The following is a 17,193-nucleotide window of genomic DNA, read 5'->3' as shown; positions in this document are numbered from 1 at the left end:
GGCACTGGTGAAATATCAGGGCAATATATTACTGGGAGTTATGACTAAAATAAATCTGTACTAAAGGGATTAAATTTCTATACAGGAGCAGGTTGGAAGCTATTCAGGTTTGCAGAGACCTGCAAATGAGCGCACTGTTGCCCTGGGAGAATGAATGTTTACAAAATATTATTATTTTAACTCAAACCCTCTGGCATTCTCATATTTTTATTCTACATCTCCAATGCTTTAATATTGTTGTTTCGATCAATTTCTAAAAAAAAAGCCAAAATATTCCACACGGGAACAACTGAGTTAAGCGATAGGCTACAAAGTGCTTGGATGATTTAAGACAACCACCGCTTCCGCATGGAGGCTGGAGGCAGAGAAATCTGTTCAAAGTGTGGTGCTTTTCCAGCCCAGCACACCGGGGAATAACGCAATTATTGCTGTTCTACTCCCTGGTTTGTAAACAAAATCGTGAATAATGGAAAATTTATTGAATATACAGGGAAAATGGTAGATGGAGGTGATTTTTTGAGCAAACAAGAGGCAGCTACTGAAGGAAGCCATTTTCTCTCCGTCATTATGAGTTCGTAATAGGTGAAAGACCAGGGTCCATTGTACAGGACGCCAGCAATGCTGGACAAAACAGGGCAAAGGATCAAATACATCGAGGATTCCTGCATGCACTTCCCCTTCCCTGCATCCTCAGTGGGTTGAAATAAATGGGGGTGATGTTGGTTTTTGGCGATAGCGCAACACAAGTGATAGTGAATTGGAACAATGGAGAAGAAAATCAGACAGTGATATGAATCTTATGATCCATGAAGAAAGACTCATGAAATAACACTGGACGGCCAGCTGGTGGCGCCGTCCAAGGAGTATAAATACTCGGGCGTGGGCCCAGCTTGCCCAGGACATTGTGTAAACGGGAACTAGTGAAAGATAATTAGACCTCCATGTTTTGAAACAAGTTGATTAAAGCCTTGCTTTATACTCGAACCAAGTGCGTAGTGAGTTTTATTATGTCAGACAGCGTGTAAAAGGGGCAGCCGATTCACTATCGTCTGCTTTGTGCAATCTTCGAAGACCAATTTCACCCCCCCCCCCACCCCCCCCCCAGGCTCATCATACCATATCTCTAACTCATTCTTTCCCAGGGCTTCAGAACTGTGGCACTCTTTGGGATGGATTTTGCCATTGGTGGCGGGTTGGGGGCGGGTCAGGTGGTTGGCGGGTCCCACTCCCGCCTCCACTGTCAGGCGGGATAATTTAGCTATTTTGCCCTAATTGGGCAATTGATTCCCAGCATGTGCGAACCCCTGGCCCAATTCGTTTCTTGGTCCTGATGACGTCATTTCTCCAGCTGCATTTAAGGACTCCAAGGAGCCTTGGTTCATTTTCAGCCTCTACACTCATCCTTGCTTCTCTTTAAAGTGTTTGGAGCTCGTGGGATGTCTACTTCAAGGCCCAAGGCCTCACCACGGTTTGATGATGACTCCCTCCATGCTCTGGTGGAGGGAGCCAGAGCTCAGAAGGAAGTGCTGTTTCCTTCATCTGGGAGGAAAAAACCTCCCCAGCAGACCAAAGCTGTGTGGCTGCAGCTGGCTCAGGAGGTCAATTCCACATCAATGTGCAGCAGAACCTGGCTGCAGTGCTGAAAGAGGTTCAATGACCTTGTCCGCACAGGAAAAGTGAGTTTACCTTCAACTTTACCCTCATTCTGCTCCCCATCTCCTCTCAGAACCAGCACTCTGCGTTGTCAACCTACTCCTACACATCCCACTTTACCCTTACATCCCTGCACCCTTAACCATTCCCTCTCTCTCTATGTACACAATCACTTCACTATTCGACTATGCAGCCCTCACACTCCCTATCACTGTTATGCTATGACAACAACTAACAACACACAGGGAGGGCCCTTGGCCTTGGGACCTCACTCCATCTTAGATCCTTCTAAGCATCTATGCTATGGATTCTCTACACTCACTCCATCATTCTCACTCAAACTCCACTTGTGTCCCTCATTGCAGAAAAAGAGAGCCCACAATAAGAGGGAAAGGGCGAAGACAGGAGGAGGGCCACCCTCAACAGCCCAGCTCACCAGCGCTGAGGAGGCGGCCCTAGAGATCGTTGGCGCCGAAGAAGATGTGGAAGTGGGGGACGGACAGACAGGCACATCAGAGCAAGCTGGTGACAGAATAGTTTGGCATCGCTCTCATTTAGATTGCATGAGTGACTGATATGGCTTCTGATGCTCAAACAGATTGATTTATGATCATCTGCACAATTCTATGTGCATGCAACGTTTATATCACATGTCTAACTCATGCCTTTACTCCCCCACAGGACCGTCGACAGCCCTCTCCCCACCTCCACTATCATGGAGGAAGAGCCTGAGCCTGAAGACTCCTCAGAGGAAGCTGCAACCTCTGAGGGTGCAGCATCAGCAGACGTAAGCGCACCCAGCACCAGCGCAGACACTCACACCTCGGTGGGACCTTCGGGACATAGAGTAGTGTTGTCACCTGGTGTATCACAGCTCACAAGTGAGCATCAGCAAATGGTGGAGACAGGGACAACAGCAGAGTGTCCTCGTCAGAGGGCGCAGGACTCTCCCAGCTCTGCTCAGCTGCATGTGGACCCTGTGCCTCCGGGTCTATTCAGAAGGAGAGCAGTGTTGTAACTCTAGGAACAGGTGCAGGAGTCTCTGGCAGGTTTTGTCTCCAGGGTCACTGCGAGTGTGGAGAGGATGGAGGAGTCCATCGCAAACATGAGCAGAGCCTTTGTGGAGGCATTGGCGCATGAACACATCACCACGGAAAGGATGGCAACCTCCGTGGAAAGGATGGCTTTGATAGAGAAGAGGATGGGTATGGCCATGGAGGAGCTAAGTCGCCAGAGTGTTGAAAACATGGTCATTGTTCAGAATAGACTGACATCTCTGGAGGAGCGATGGGCAGCTATTGAGCAGAGAAACCAGAGCTTCACGGAAGTCCTCTGTAGTAGGACTGCCAGTGCAAATATGAGTCCTCATGGCCCCTCTGATGTGCAGAAAGGTGCTGTCAAGCCACTTGCTAGCACTGAAGTGGGGCTGACCCATGAGAGGGATGTTGGTGGCAGACAACAAGGAAGTGGGGGCTCCTCTCCAAGCGCTCACACTCCCATGCCACTGCGGAGCCTCGGTCAGAGCCCCACCGGAGTCCTCATCCAACTGAGATGGACGTCTCAGCCCCTGCACAGCCGCAGGAGGAGCAGACTTTTGGCGAGTCCTCAGAGGCTCACAACCCCAGAGGACGCCCGCCAAAGGTGTCGAGGCAGGAGCAGTATGAAAGTGAGCAAGGGGCCTCCACATCTGCTGAAGCCACAGGGGAAGCACCACGTAGAAGCACGCGTAAGAGGAAGATAAAGCACAATTAGTCACAAGGGAAGTCACTTGGGTGTTCTGTTGTGTTTAATAGTTAAATGCCATCCTTTAGCAAATGAATTAAAATGAAGTGATGGCAAACTGTTGAAGATCTGGCCTCTGTCATTTCAGAAATGGAAGTTCCACATTGAGGGCTCAGGGCGAATTGCATTTGTCATGATGGTGGTCACAGTGATAGGAAGCCACAGGTTCTTGTCCATTGTCCATGGTGTGGTAAGAAGGTGCCAGGCACATATGTTTGATTGGGCAGCCTAAGAAAATCTGGCCAAGATGAGTGCATCTCTTGCATCCCGGGCAGCAATGTGCTTGCGTGCTGCTGCAGCTTGTTGATGCGCATCCGCAAGGCCTTTGTTCTCCTCCTCCTCCTCCTCCTCATCCTCATCCTCATCCTCATCCTCCTCCTCATCTGAGGAGGCTATGCGCTGAGCCACTTGTTCCTCAGGTAGCTGCAAGCGCTCCTCAGCTTCGTCCGATGGCCTCCTGAGCAGTGTCATTAGCCATGTCTTCAGGGGATAGCCCTTGTCTCCAAGTAGCCATCCCGAAAGTTGGTTTGGTGGGCTGAAGAGTGGAGGCACACTAGACTGCCACAGGATGAACGAGTCATGGCAACTGCCAGGGTACTTGGTGCAAACATGCAAAATGTCATTCTTGTGGTTACACACCAGCTGCACGTTGAGGGAGTGGAAGCCCTTGCGGTTTACAAAAAGAGTTGGGTTGTGATGGGGTGGCTTAAGGGCCACATGTGTGCAGTCTACGATGCCCTGCACCCTTGGGAAGCCTGCCATATTGCAAAGTATAACGCATGGTTATACTTGCTTGATCTGTAGAGAAGTAGATGTAATTGTGTGCCTTTGCAAAGAGGGCATTGGTTACCTGCGTGATGCAAGTATGTGCGGACGACTGGGAGATGCCGCTGATGTCTGCTGATGATCCCTGGAATGAGCCTGAAGCAAAAAAGTTGACTGCGGTGGTGTCTTTGACAGCCACTGGTAAGGGGTGTCCACCCGTTCCTCTGGGCTCCAGGTGTTGGTGCAGCATTGCGCAGATGTCACCCACTACCTCTCACGAAAGTCTGAGTCTCCTTTGGCACTGCTGCTGACTCATGTTGAGAGAGCTCATCCTCAGCCTGTAAACCCTGTTTTGGGGGTATCTCCTGCGGCGATGTGCTTCCCTGTGCTGGCGCCTTCTGCCCTGTGTTGCATCAGGTGGGTGAGCAGGAGGTTGGCGCCCCTGTTGTTGGTCCTGCTGTTGGTGCTGCTGTTGTTCTGGGTTCTGCTGCTGCCGCAGCTGCTCGTCATCTGAATCTGAGCTCCAGGATGAAAGGAAATAAATGGTTCCTATGTTGCTGATGGAGACCTCAGTTGAGGAAGTGCTCAGTCAATGCGGGGAGAGGGTTTTCCCAGGAGGTCACAGTGGAGATGGATCTCAGCCTCAACACATCCAAAATCAGTGGACCTGCAAAAAGTTTTCCAAGACCTGAAAAAACAAAGTTCTGCCACCTGCAACTGATCCTTGTTGAAAGCTCCATTTTTATGGAGGAGCTGCAGCTGTTTGGAAGCCAGCTACTTGTGAATCCGGCAGGATTAGCTGGCGTGTTTCAGGAGAGACGTGCAGCACGCTGGAAATGTGGGAAAATTTGAAAGGCCTCTCAAAATGGCATTATAGAGGTCCTTAAGTAGTAGTTAAGTACCTTAAGGGCCTATCCCGCTGCTTGGAGGCGCGACCAAAATGGACTCTGCAAGCCCGCCTCTGGCAAAGTTGCGCGGAAGTGGGTTGATGGCGGGTTGATGGCGGGATAGGAACCAGCCGTCATTTTTTCAAACTTTGTCACCTGACCCGCCTTCAAACCCGCCTCCCCAGGGCTGGTAAAATCCAACCCCTTACTTCTCTCAGCCTTCTCTTCCTTCTACAATCTACAGGCTGTTAAAATCCTTATGCTTCCGACATGTCTCCTTTTTCCTCAACCGAGGTTTCCCCTCTACTGTGGTTGACATGGCCCTTGACCGTGTCCGTTCTATTTCCCGCACTTCTGCTCTCACCCCTTCCCCTCCCTCCCGGAACCACGATAGGGTTCCCCTGTCCTCACCTTTCACCCCATCAGCCTCCACATTCAACGGATCATCCTCCGCCATTTCCGCCACCTCCAGCGTGATCCCACCACCAAACACATCTTCCCCTCACCTCCCCTTTCAGCATTCCAAAGGGACCGCTCCCTCACCCTGGTCCACTCCTCTATCAACCCCAACACCCCTTCCCCTTTGCCTGGCACCTTCCCGTGCAAGCACAGGAGATGCAACACATGCCCTTTTACCTCCTCCCTTCCCACTGTTCAGGGCCCCAAACACTCCTTCCAGGTGAAACAGCGATTTACTTGTACTTCTTGCAATTTGGTATACTGTATTCGCTGCTCACGATGCGGTCTCCTCCACATTGGGGAGACCAAATGCAGATTGGGCGACCGCTTTGCGGAACACCTCCGTTCAGTCCATAAGGGTGACCCCGAGCTTCCGGTCGCCTGTCACTTTAATTCTCCACTCCATTCCCACTCTGACCTCTCCGTCCTCGGCCTCTTACACTGTTCCAATGAAGCTCAACGTAAGCTCGAGGAACAGCACCTCATCTTTCAATTAGGCACTTTACAGCCTTCTGGACTCAACATCGAGTTCATCAATTTCAGACTATAACCTCGGCCCCTATCTTTTTTTTCTTTTTTTCTCTCTCTCACATGGCAGCTGTCGATCATTCTGCCAGTGCCATTTACACTTCATCTAGAGTCATCTTTTGTTTCTTAACTTGTCCTATTACCATCTCCTTCTGCCTGGCACCATCATCCCTTTTGTCATTTAATCTCTCCTGCCTTCCACCCTATCACAGACCTTGCCTTTGTTCTTTCCTCACCTCCCCCCTTTCCCTGTCCCTGCACTTGCTTAAAAACCTGTTCCATCTCCAACTTTTCCCAGTTCTGACGAAGGGTCATCGACCTGAAACGTTAACTCTGTTTCTCGCTCCACAGATGCTGTCTGACCTGCTGAGTATTTCCTGCATTTTCTGTTTTTATTTCAGATTTCCAGCATCCGCAGCATTTTGCTTTTGTTTTATGTTAAAATCCAAACTTAGTTTCACCTAATCACTACTACTTAATTTCTTACATCTTCTTTCCTACTCATTTTGACCTAGGCTATCAGACCTGGCCTTTCTCCTAGGTTTCTCCAAAAAACTGATCAAACCATAGCTATTGAATTGAATGGAAATTATAATGGGGAGGGAGGTTGCCGATTCGCTATCGCCCGATTTACACTCTCGCACAAAGTGAAAATGACCCTGAGGAATGGAATACTTTTTGATTTTGTACAAAAGATTGATTAAATTTTAATGCTAAATCAGATATTATGACAATCTCATTTAAACCCGCCGAGGATTACATGCTGTCCAGTTAACATTTTTTAATCATGTTTTTGGCGAACTAGTGGTCAGCTGGTCCACTATTCACTGACCTTAAACCAGATATTACCTTAAGTTCTTACAGTTACAAGCAGTTTCAATGTTTGTTTCTTTTTATTGAGAAATGTAGGTTAAGTCCGGAGCTCCATAGTGCAGGACATTGTCATAATGGAAGAGTAAGAGTGAAGGTTGTGAATAAGGACGTAGGGATTAGATGATGATAAGCTTGTGTTCAAAAACTGGAGTTTGTAGGAGCAAGGAAAAAGTGAAGGAGGTAAGGAATTCTAAAATTTTGAGATCCTGGCAAAGAATATGTTAAGAATAGGAGATAGTGTGATGGGTATTGCAAGACAATGATGATGCAGGGAGAGGAAAGAGTATGTAAGATGTTAAGTTTGGACTCTAGGGAGAACAAGGGAGGAAAGTTCAAAGGGGCAATGACCACAGTGATATGGATAGGCCTAACCTTTGAAAGCAATGCCAAACACTATCATGTAAGAGTTCTTGAATATCACTCGCCTACTGTGAGCTACACACTAGAGTGAATTAGGCGCTAGATGAGCGGACTTACAAACTGAGCTTTACAAGGGAAACAGCACAGACTGAGTTGGACATTACAGAAAAGAGCTTTATGAATAGATGATAAACTATCAAGAGGAATGAGATAAGCTGCGTGCAACACAGGGAAGCATAATAGACACAGTGGGGCTGATTTTAATTTGAGGCGCACAACGGGTGGTTGGCTGTGGGTCACCTGTTGTCACCATTTTCAGGCTGCTAATGCCCCATTTACACCAGGCAGAGGCACTTCAAATCAGCCCCAGTAATTAGTGCATAAGGGGGCTTTACAGTTCGAATAAAATAAAAATGTTGTTTTTTTATTTGCAGTGTTGTTATTGGCAGTGTGATTCAGTTGAAACTGCTGTGACACTGAACCATTATTATATTTAATGATGTGCAGATTATGTTAGTGCCCGGAATACCCACTGATAACAAACACCACATCAATGGCTATGTACTTAAATGGAAGATGTTGTGCTATTAATTGCCAGAGTTGTCTACATTGTAAAAGCACAAATACAAAAATGCCTGTTGCAGCGAAGCAAGGAAATATTTTGGTCGAGATATTGCGGGGGTGGTGGAGGGGGGTGGTGGAGGGAGTCAGTGGGCGCGATGGGTGGCAGGTCGGGACCCCACTGTGAACCCGCCGCCACGCGCCTTTCCCCGATGTTGGGTCTGTCAGCGTTGAGCAGACCTGACACGCAGCGGCGGGGGACCCAATTCAGGTCATTATCACCTTGTTTGGAGATCATTAAGCTCACCTTTTGATTTTACGGGCTCGCCCACGGGGTCCTCACTGCTCAGGGATCACGTCTGTTAAGCTGAGGTGGGAGATGAATGGCCATTGTATCATCTGTTGAGTTGACAGCTTCAAATGTAAAGTAAAAGCTCCCACCTTACAGAGCTATCTTCCCTCAGCCATAAGCACGGTGGCATAGTGGTTAGCACTGTTGCCTCACAGCGCCAGGACCCCGGGTTCGAATCCGGCCTCGGGTGACTGTCTGTGTGGAGTTTGCACATTCTCCCCGTGTTTGCGTGGGTTTCCTCCGGGTGCTCCGGTTTCCTCCCACAGTCCAAAGATGTGCGGGTTAGGTTGATTGGCTCTGATAAATTGACCCTTAGTGTTAGGGGGATTAAATACGTGGGGTTACGGGGATAGGGTGGGATATGTGTTGGTGTACGGGTTACAGGGATCGGGTGGGATATGTGTCAGTGCAGGCTCGATGGGCCGAAATGGCCTCTATCTGCACTGTGTGATTTCTAAAAAAAAAAAAAAAAAATAAGCTCTTCCTCACTGCATTTCCACTACAGATTCACCATACTGCAAGTCTTTACATAAGTCTCCATCCAGTCTGACCTCAGTACCTCTCTCACCATTGACAGATCGCTTCTGTCCTCTCTACTTCACCTGCCATCTATTCCATCAGCATGGGTGCCCTTTATACTCTCGTACCTCAGAATCCCACCACGATCAGCCCCAACACCAGCAGCACCAGGCACACCAGCAGCACCAACATCAACACCAACCTTCTCCGCACTCAACTGATGCTGTACAGGACGGAGGGCATCAGCACCCGACCACATGGCTGCCCGGGAGCCCATGCAGAGTGGGTTAGGAGTGGTAATACTGCTCCTGATTGGGTTACTGCTGCTGACAGGGAGGGAAATACAGTGCTGGTACAGCATTTGGAAGGCTGCAGCCCGTTAAAGGGGAACTCACCAAGAGTACTTCGACAGCATTTACTTCCCCTGTGACCTTCACGCCTTTGTACGGTATGCCTTCAGCCCCACTTACACCTTTTTCTGTAAGAACTGAGGTGAAATATTTATATAAGTATGTCTATCATTCCCATCGTCTGAAGTACACAACGCCCCCTCCACCTCCCTTCAAATAAATGCCTCTAGTTCCTTGAGTTTGTATCTAATCCTTTGTACAGTTGCATATAGACACTGCAAACCTAAACCTTTTATATTCCCCCGTATCCTTTTCCCAGCTATTTTTTCCTTATTTTCTTATTTTCTCCTTTATTATCCTCTCCCCTGTCTGGCCTAAGGTATGTCTCTCCAGACCCTCTTCAGCTTACTATTCTACATTGTTTGAACTCTTCACTATACTTATTTTAACCGCTCACCCGTATACTCTAAGATTGTCCCTTCTCCGTGCCTCAGTACTTTAAATCCTCACTCGCTACTCTATTTACCCTTCGTATGGACATTAACACCTGTTTGGTTCACTTGAAGGCCATGCCAATTGTAGAAATTTCTCGTATCCACTGTCTTAGAAATCTGAAACCCTTCTTTTTACACTATGCAGTGGGGAAAATGAAGGAAAATTGGGTAGGGAGACTAAATAATGCACACCCGTCCTGCTGACCTGGGTTTCCATTCTTCTCTCACTGCAGTAGCTCAAGCCCAGACCACCCTGCCAATAGCAGGAAGGCAAGGCAAGGGTACCCACCTAATTCCCCTCCCTACCACTGCTGTAACACCTGACCCTAAAGACCAGCAGGAGGGGGTTGGCAATGGACCCTGGGCAGCGGTCGCAAGCCCTCTAAAGAATGTTGGAGGGAGAAAGCATGGTAGTCGGCCTCTTTCCCGTCCTGAGAATCCTTTAGCTTTTTGTTATGAGAATGTTTATTGAAATGTTAAAAATATCTCTTTGGGGCTCTTCTGCCCCTTTAAATGTGGCGCCCTCCTCGTTTTGCATCCTAGGAGGTTGATTCCGGAGAAAAAGGGGTTGTCTTACGAAAAAAGGTTGAGCAGGTTGGGCCTATACTCATTGGAATTTAGAAGAATGAAACACACAAGATTCTGAAGGGGCTTGACAGGGTAGATGCAGAGGGGATGTTTCCCCTCGTGTGGGAATCTAGAACTAGGGGACATAATTTCAGAATAAGGGGGCATCCATTTAAATCGGAAATGAGGAGGAATTTCTTCTCTCAGAGGGTCGTGAATCTTTGGAATTCTCTTCCTCAGAAAGCTGTGGAGCCTAACTTTCCGTAATCTTTCTTATTTATGACCGTCAATGCCGATCCAGTGTCCAATTCCAGTTTTACTTGGACTCGTTCTATCTGAAGAGTGACCCAAATTGTCTGGAGGTCTGCACCCTTACCAGCGTTGAGTACTCTTAAGCTAGCCAGTTCATTACAGCTTGCGTCTGAATCGGACTCCTGTTCGGTCACCTTGTGTACCTTTGCATATTTTCCTTGCGGTGACTTCTTGTTGCTGGTCTTCTTCCCTGACCTGCATACTCTAGCTATGTGTCCAAGCCTACCACAAGTTCTACATTCTTGGTTTTTAAACCAACACTGGTTCTGATCATGCGTTGTCTTTCCACAACGATAACATTTGCCAGAACTCACACCCAATTTGTGTGCACTGAGCTCCGGTGACCGTAGCTGCATTACTGCCGTGCCTCTCGCTGCGGCTTCGTGTGCTGCTGCCTTAGTGACCGCCTTCTCAAGCGTCAGCTCATTCTCCTCGAGCAGTCGCTTTTGTGTATCCTGTTTAAATAAACCACACACAAATTTGTCTCGTAGTGCATCTGTCAGTCCCGTTCCAAACTGGCAATATTTCGCTAATTTACGCAATTCCAGCAAATATTCAGCATTGCTTTCATGCTGTAGCTGCCTTCTGTCGTAAAATTTAAATCGTTCCGCTAGCATCAGCGGCGTGGGGTTTAGATGATCTTTCAGGACAGTAACAATCTCATCGAACGTCTTATCCGCCGGTTCATCTGGTGATAACAGGTGTTTCAATTGCCCGTATGCCTTTGCACCCATTAAATTTAATAATGTTAGTGCTTTATCAGCCTCACGAATTTTATTGGCCTTACAATAATTTTTAACTCGTTCAACATATATGGCCCAATCTTCGATGTCACTATCAAAGTTACTAATATTCCCATGTTTAGGCATTGTAGTACTTTATCAGATTTGCAATTTCTCAGATTTTTTTTTTTTACTGCTATCCAAGATGGCGGCTTCCCGCTCTTGCCGTCGTCCTCCGCCCACAAAATGGCAGTTTTCCCGCGCTTGGCGGTCTTCACCCGTCCCCCGACGCCATCTCCCTTCAGCCCCCGAGTGCGGCCCTTATCTTCGCCGCGATCGCCCGAGTGCGGCCCTTATCAGCGGATGCAATCGCTGGATCGCGAAGTGGCTCCCGACCGAAGCGGCTCTCGGCCCTTATCTGGAGATGCGATCGCTCTCGCGGCTCTCGGCCCTTATCAGGAGATGCGATTGCTCTGTTGAAACGCCTCCCGCTCGAAGCGGCTCTCGCGCCCTATTCCTCCGGCTCCCCCAGCCCCGTTCGTGCGGCCAACGCGGCCGACTGCCTGTCGCGTCGCTGCCCGGCTCAGACAACGGCTTACCCACCACCAAGCTGGAGAAGAAGCTGACGGTCGCCGATGGAGGCTCCGAGGTCAGGATGTCTTCCAGTGGGGTGGAGAGGGTGGAAACCTCTCTGCAACGTCCTGGCTGTGGACGAAGCTGCCGTGGAGTGACTGCCGCAGGGTCCGAATCAGACTCGTCGCCAGTGTAGATAGACAGATTTTTGAACAAATAAGGGAGTCAAGGGTTATGGGAAGCGGGCAGAGAAGTGGATTTGAGGCCAAGATCAGATCAGCCATAATCTTATTGAATGATGGAGCAGGCTCGAGGGGCCAAATGACCTACTCCTACTCCTGCTCCTACGTCTTATGTTCTTATGCTATGTTGGGAGCAGCGGCCTCCCTTTTGGTGGGAGAGATCCTTTAGGGAGCCCTCTATTCATAGATAATCAGTCCTAACCCTGGTGACAGCGGTGGGCAGAAGTCCTGCCCTGACCCTCTGGTGGAGAAACTGCATCAGAGGAAAAACCAGATCTATCTGACAAGCCACACATCAATGTGTCTAATCTGCTTCGGCCTAACTAGTATAGCGCGTGGTATCTGAAGTAATCCTGAGATTACTACCCTTCAGGCCCTGCCTCTTAACCTAACACCAAAATTGTCAAACTTCCTTTGCAATAGCTCCATCGTACTCTTCCTTATGTCACTGCTTCCTGTAGTGTCCGGGTATCAATAATACTCGGACTGCAGGAGAACAATAAAACAGGTACTTACTGAACAGCGGGGAACTCAAGACTGAAATACAGAAGCCTGCTATGGCTTTATATACAGGGGTGGTCACTGCCGGTACTGCAGTATAGAATCAGTTCTTCTCTTAAAGGTACATACACAACAATTCCTCCCCTTTTAGATAAACAGTACATAACATTCATTTAACAACTAAATAATAACTAATTACAATTACAATTTTCTCTGTACTATATACATCAACTGAAATAATCATTTATAAGTTCAGTCTTTGAGGAGGCTTCCTGATCCTGACTGGATAGCGCCTTTCTCGAGTATCCTGTTCTTGCGGCGGAGTTGATTCTGGCTCATTGTCATTGGTTGGTTCGTCAGCTTCCAATACCACTGCTTCTGAGGTAGACGCAATCTGTACTTCGGGTTGATTACCAGGTGCACCTGCTCGTGGTATGGGTTTGGCTTGTTCCTGTGACTCTAGAATCTGGTCAGCATGGCGTCTCACGATGCTCTCTCCAATGTCCACTGTGTACATTAGTGGTCCCTGCTGTGTGCATATTGTTCCTGGCTGCCATTTTTCTGTTCGGTAGTCGCGGGCCAAGACTGGTTGCCCTATCTTGAAGCTCCTGGTTGGCTTCTCATTTATGTGCTGGAATTGCTTATCCTCAACATCTCGTCTTATGTTTGGTTTGAGCAAATCCAGGCAACATCTTAGCCTTCGTTGAAGAACATTATGGCTGGAGCTTGGTTGGTGACTGCATGTGTCACATTCCGGTAAGCAAACAAGAAATTATCCACCTTGTGTTGTAGTGATATGTCGTCATTATGCATTGCCTTTATGGCCTTTTTAAAGGTCTGAACAAACCTCTCAGCCAATCCATTTGTGGCTGGATGATATGGGGCAGATGTGTAATGCTTCATCCCATTATTCCTCAGAAAACTCCGGAAATCCTCTGACACAAACTGTGGCCCATTGTCGGAGCAAATCTGTTCTGGCAAGCCATTCCTGGCGAAGATGGTCCGTAGGACTGCAATAGTTTTCTCCGTGGTGGTGGAGGACATTTTGATGACCTCTGGCCATTTCGAATGGGCGTCCACGGCGATTAGGAACATTGAGTCCATAAATGGACCAGCAAAATCAAAGTGTACCCGTTGCCATGGAGATGAGGGCCACTCCCATGGATGTAGCGGGGCCTGTGGTGGAGCGTTTTGGACCTTCTGGCATCCTGTGCATCTCTTGGTCATATCCTCGATTTCTTTATCGATTCCCAGCCACCACACAAATGCCCTGGCTAGGCTCTTCATTTTTACCCCTCCCAGACGACCCTCATGAAGCTCATTGAGCACTCTATCTCTCAACTTGGGTGGAATTACCACTCGGGATCCACACATCAAGGTCCCCCGGCACACTGACAGCTGTTCTCTCCTTGGCGAGAATGCTGGCAACAGTGAGTCACCATGTGCTGGCCATCCCTTCACCGTCAAATCATAGACCCGAGAGAGTGTCGGGTCATTTCGGGTTTCCTTCTCTATACTTGAGTTTGTAACAGGTAGACATTCGACTATGGTTGCATGGAATATCTCAACAGGGTCCACTGCAAGTGCTTCCTCTACCATAGGCAACGGTAGGCGCGACAGCCCATCAGCGTTTCCATGCTGTTTCCTTGCCGTTGTATTCAACTGGCACCCTTATTGTTCCTCTGGGGTAGACTTTTTGCCCCGTGTATGTCTTCAATACAATGGACGTGTCCTTCAAGGGTATGTGTGAGAATAGCCGCTCATAGTCTCGTCGATTCATGACAGTTAGGGCTGATCCTGTGTCCAATTCCATCTTTACTGGGGACCCTGCTATCATGAGGGTGACCCAAATGGTTCGGTGATCCTCCTTTGCGATCACGTTGTGTAACTTTAGACAACTTAGTCTCCTGCTCCCGGAGTCCTTATCACTCTCCTGATCTTCTGAACTACTGTCTGTCAATTTCTTTACTTTCTTGTACTTTTCCTTAGTAGTTCTTGTAGTGTTGGTTTTCTTTCCCGACCTGCAGACTCTTGCTATGTGTCCCATTTTCCCACATTGCCTGCATACTTTGTCCTTAAACCAGCAGTCCTTCTGGTCATGGGTTGTTCTGCCGCAGCGATTGCACTTTTCTGCTCCATACGCCATTTCGTTAGCGCTGTATTCTTGTGGTTTCTGTTGTATTTCCGCAGCTCCCCGTGCTGCTGCTTCGTAGGATACTGCCACGCTGAAAGCCTGTTCTAGCTTCAGGTCCTTTTCCGAAAGTAGTCGTTTCTGGGTTCCTTCACTCTGGAGCCCGCAGACAAACTTATCCCGTAAGGTGTCTGCCAGTCCTGCTCCGAACTGGCAGTGCTTCGATAACTTGCGTAGTTCCATAAGATATTCAGCATTGCTTTCATCTTTGTGCTGGTTTCTTTTATGGAACTTGAATCTTTCTGCTATCAGCAGCGGTGTAGGGTTTAGGTATTCCTGTAAGATATTAACAATCTCTTCAAAACTTTTCTCCATTGGTTTAGCTGGGGTAATTAAATTCCGCAATAGGCCGTACGTTCTCGCGCCCATCAAATTTAATAATACCGACGCCTTCTTTCCATCGGCCACCTCATTTGCCTCGCAGTACACTTCAATTCTTTCCACATACGTGGTCCAGTCTTCTACCTCGTTGTCGAAAGCAGTGATACCGCCACTCTTCGGCATCTTGAATGATTTAAAATGGCGCCTCCCGCGCTTTTTCTTCTTCCCCAATGGATAAAATGGCGCCTTCCGCGTTTTTCCTTCTTCCCCAATGGAATAAAATGGCGCCTCCCGCGCTTTTCCTTCTTCCCCTTGCTGCCACGCTGCTCCTAGCGTTCTACAGGGTAATGGCGGCGACCCGCGGCTTCGGCGCGTATCACTTTTCCTTCCCCTCGTTCTATCCTCTCCACGCTGCCCGGTTCTTGAGCACCGACCGCGCCCTGTGCGCTCCACCCTCTCTCTCTCTCTTCCTCCCGACGACGCTGCATGGCCCCTTTGCAGAGCCGCTCGATCGAGCCCGAGCCCGCCGCAGTCCGGAAGGGTCAGCGCACTACCTGCTACCAGCACGACTTGCTGGAACACCTCAACTGGGGAGCCAGGCCCAGCTCTCCACAGCCTCCCCTGCATCTCTCCGATGGATCCCTGGGCGGTTGCCCGCGGTCAACGCCCGCCGTTCTGACTTCGACCTCCAAGAAGCTTCTCTTCAGGGAAAAGATCCCCGTGAGGTGATGCAGTACTGCAGGTAAGTTCGAACCTGCCCGTCGCCAATGTAGTGTCCGGGTATCAATAATACTCAGACTGCAGGAGAACAATAAAACAGGTATTTACTGAGCAGCGGGGAACTCAAGACTGAAATACAGAAGCCTGCTATGGCTTTATATACAGGGGTGGTCACTGCCAGTACTGCAGTATAGAATCAGTTCTTCTCTTAAAGGTACATACATAGCACTTCCCACATAGACCATGACTTCAAGCTGCTCACCCTCTCATTTCAGAACCTGTTAAGTGTCAGCTTTTGGTAGCACTCTTGCCTCAAACTTCTTTTTGATTACGCCCCTGTAATGTTTTCTACTCTGAAGCCGCTATATAAAGCAAGTTGTTGTTGTTATGGGGGACTCGGTGTCGTGGTGCCATTGAAGGTCAGAGGGGAGGTGATTAGGCCGTATGCTGTGCGGTGAAGTGTTCATCCACTCCCAATGTTATAGGGCACTAGGACCATGGGGAATGGATGGTGGCAGCCATCTGGGCTCCAAATAAGTGGCCGCAGCTGTCCCTGATTAAGCAAAAAGGCAACGGGGTTGATATAAAGCAAATGTCGCAGATTATGGGTGGACTGTCATAAGGGGAGAAATTCGGCATGTTAACGCCTCCTGTTAGCGCCTGGGGTGGTGTTAATGGGTTTGGGGTGGGGTGCGGTGAATCCAACACCGCACGTGAGATTTGTGGTGTATGTAACCTGTACCACCTTAAGAGAACTACCGTAAGAAGATGGACTACTTTCTCTTGCTACTGTATATTGTAGTACCGGTGGTGACCACACCAGTATATAAGCTCTGTGTAGTAATTTGTAAAGCAGTTCAGCCCTGACCTCCAAGTAGTAAAGACCTGTTTAAGTTTTTCCTGTTGTCTGTGTCCAGTTATTTAAAATAAGTATATCTGGAACACACAGACTCAACAGTGGCGACGAGTCGATCTTACCCAGCGGCAATTGCATCCAAGGCAGCTTCGTCCCCAGAACGGGCGTCGAGAAGAGGCATCCGCCCTCATCATCCTGCTGAGCACCGCATTCGCACGGGAGGCATTGAGAACCCGGGTTGGAATTGCTGACCACGAAGTCCACCATCAGCGACAGGCAGTGATCATCCTTCTTCCACGGCGGTGGGTAAGCCGATCTAGCGACACGGGCAGAAAGTCGGCCGCGTTGTCAGTGGAGAAGGGGGGGCGAGACCGGAGGAAAAAGGGCGGAGGACTCGACCGCAGCCGGTGTAAAGGGCCGGGCTGCAATCGGAATAGACGCGCAGCAAGAAAGGAAGCGCTAATACCCACGAGGACAGCGGGGAGTAAAAGCAGCAGCGTCGGGGGAAATTAAGGACCGCTGGGAGGCGAGAACGGCAACAGCGCGGTAATCGCCATTGTAGCCAGCGGGGGAAGAAGCCAAGCGCGGGAAGCCGCCATTTTAGT

The sequence above is a fragment of the Somniosus microcephalus genome, chromosome 25 (assembly GCF_052327205.1).
Source record: "Somniosus microcephalus isolate GS21.2 chromosome 25, FLI_Smic_1.0, whole genome shotgun sequence".
NCBI classification, from domain to species: Eukaryota; Metazoa; Chordata; class Chondrichthyes; order Squaliformes; family Somniosidae; genus Somniosus; species Somniosus microcephalus.
Note: the sequence above shows the minus strand (reverse complement) of the source record.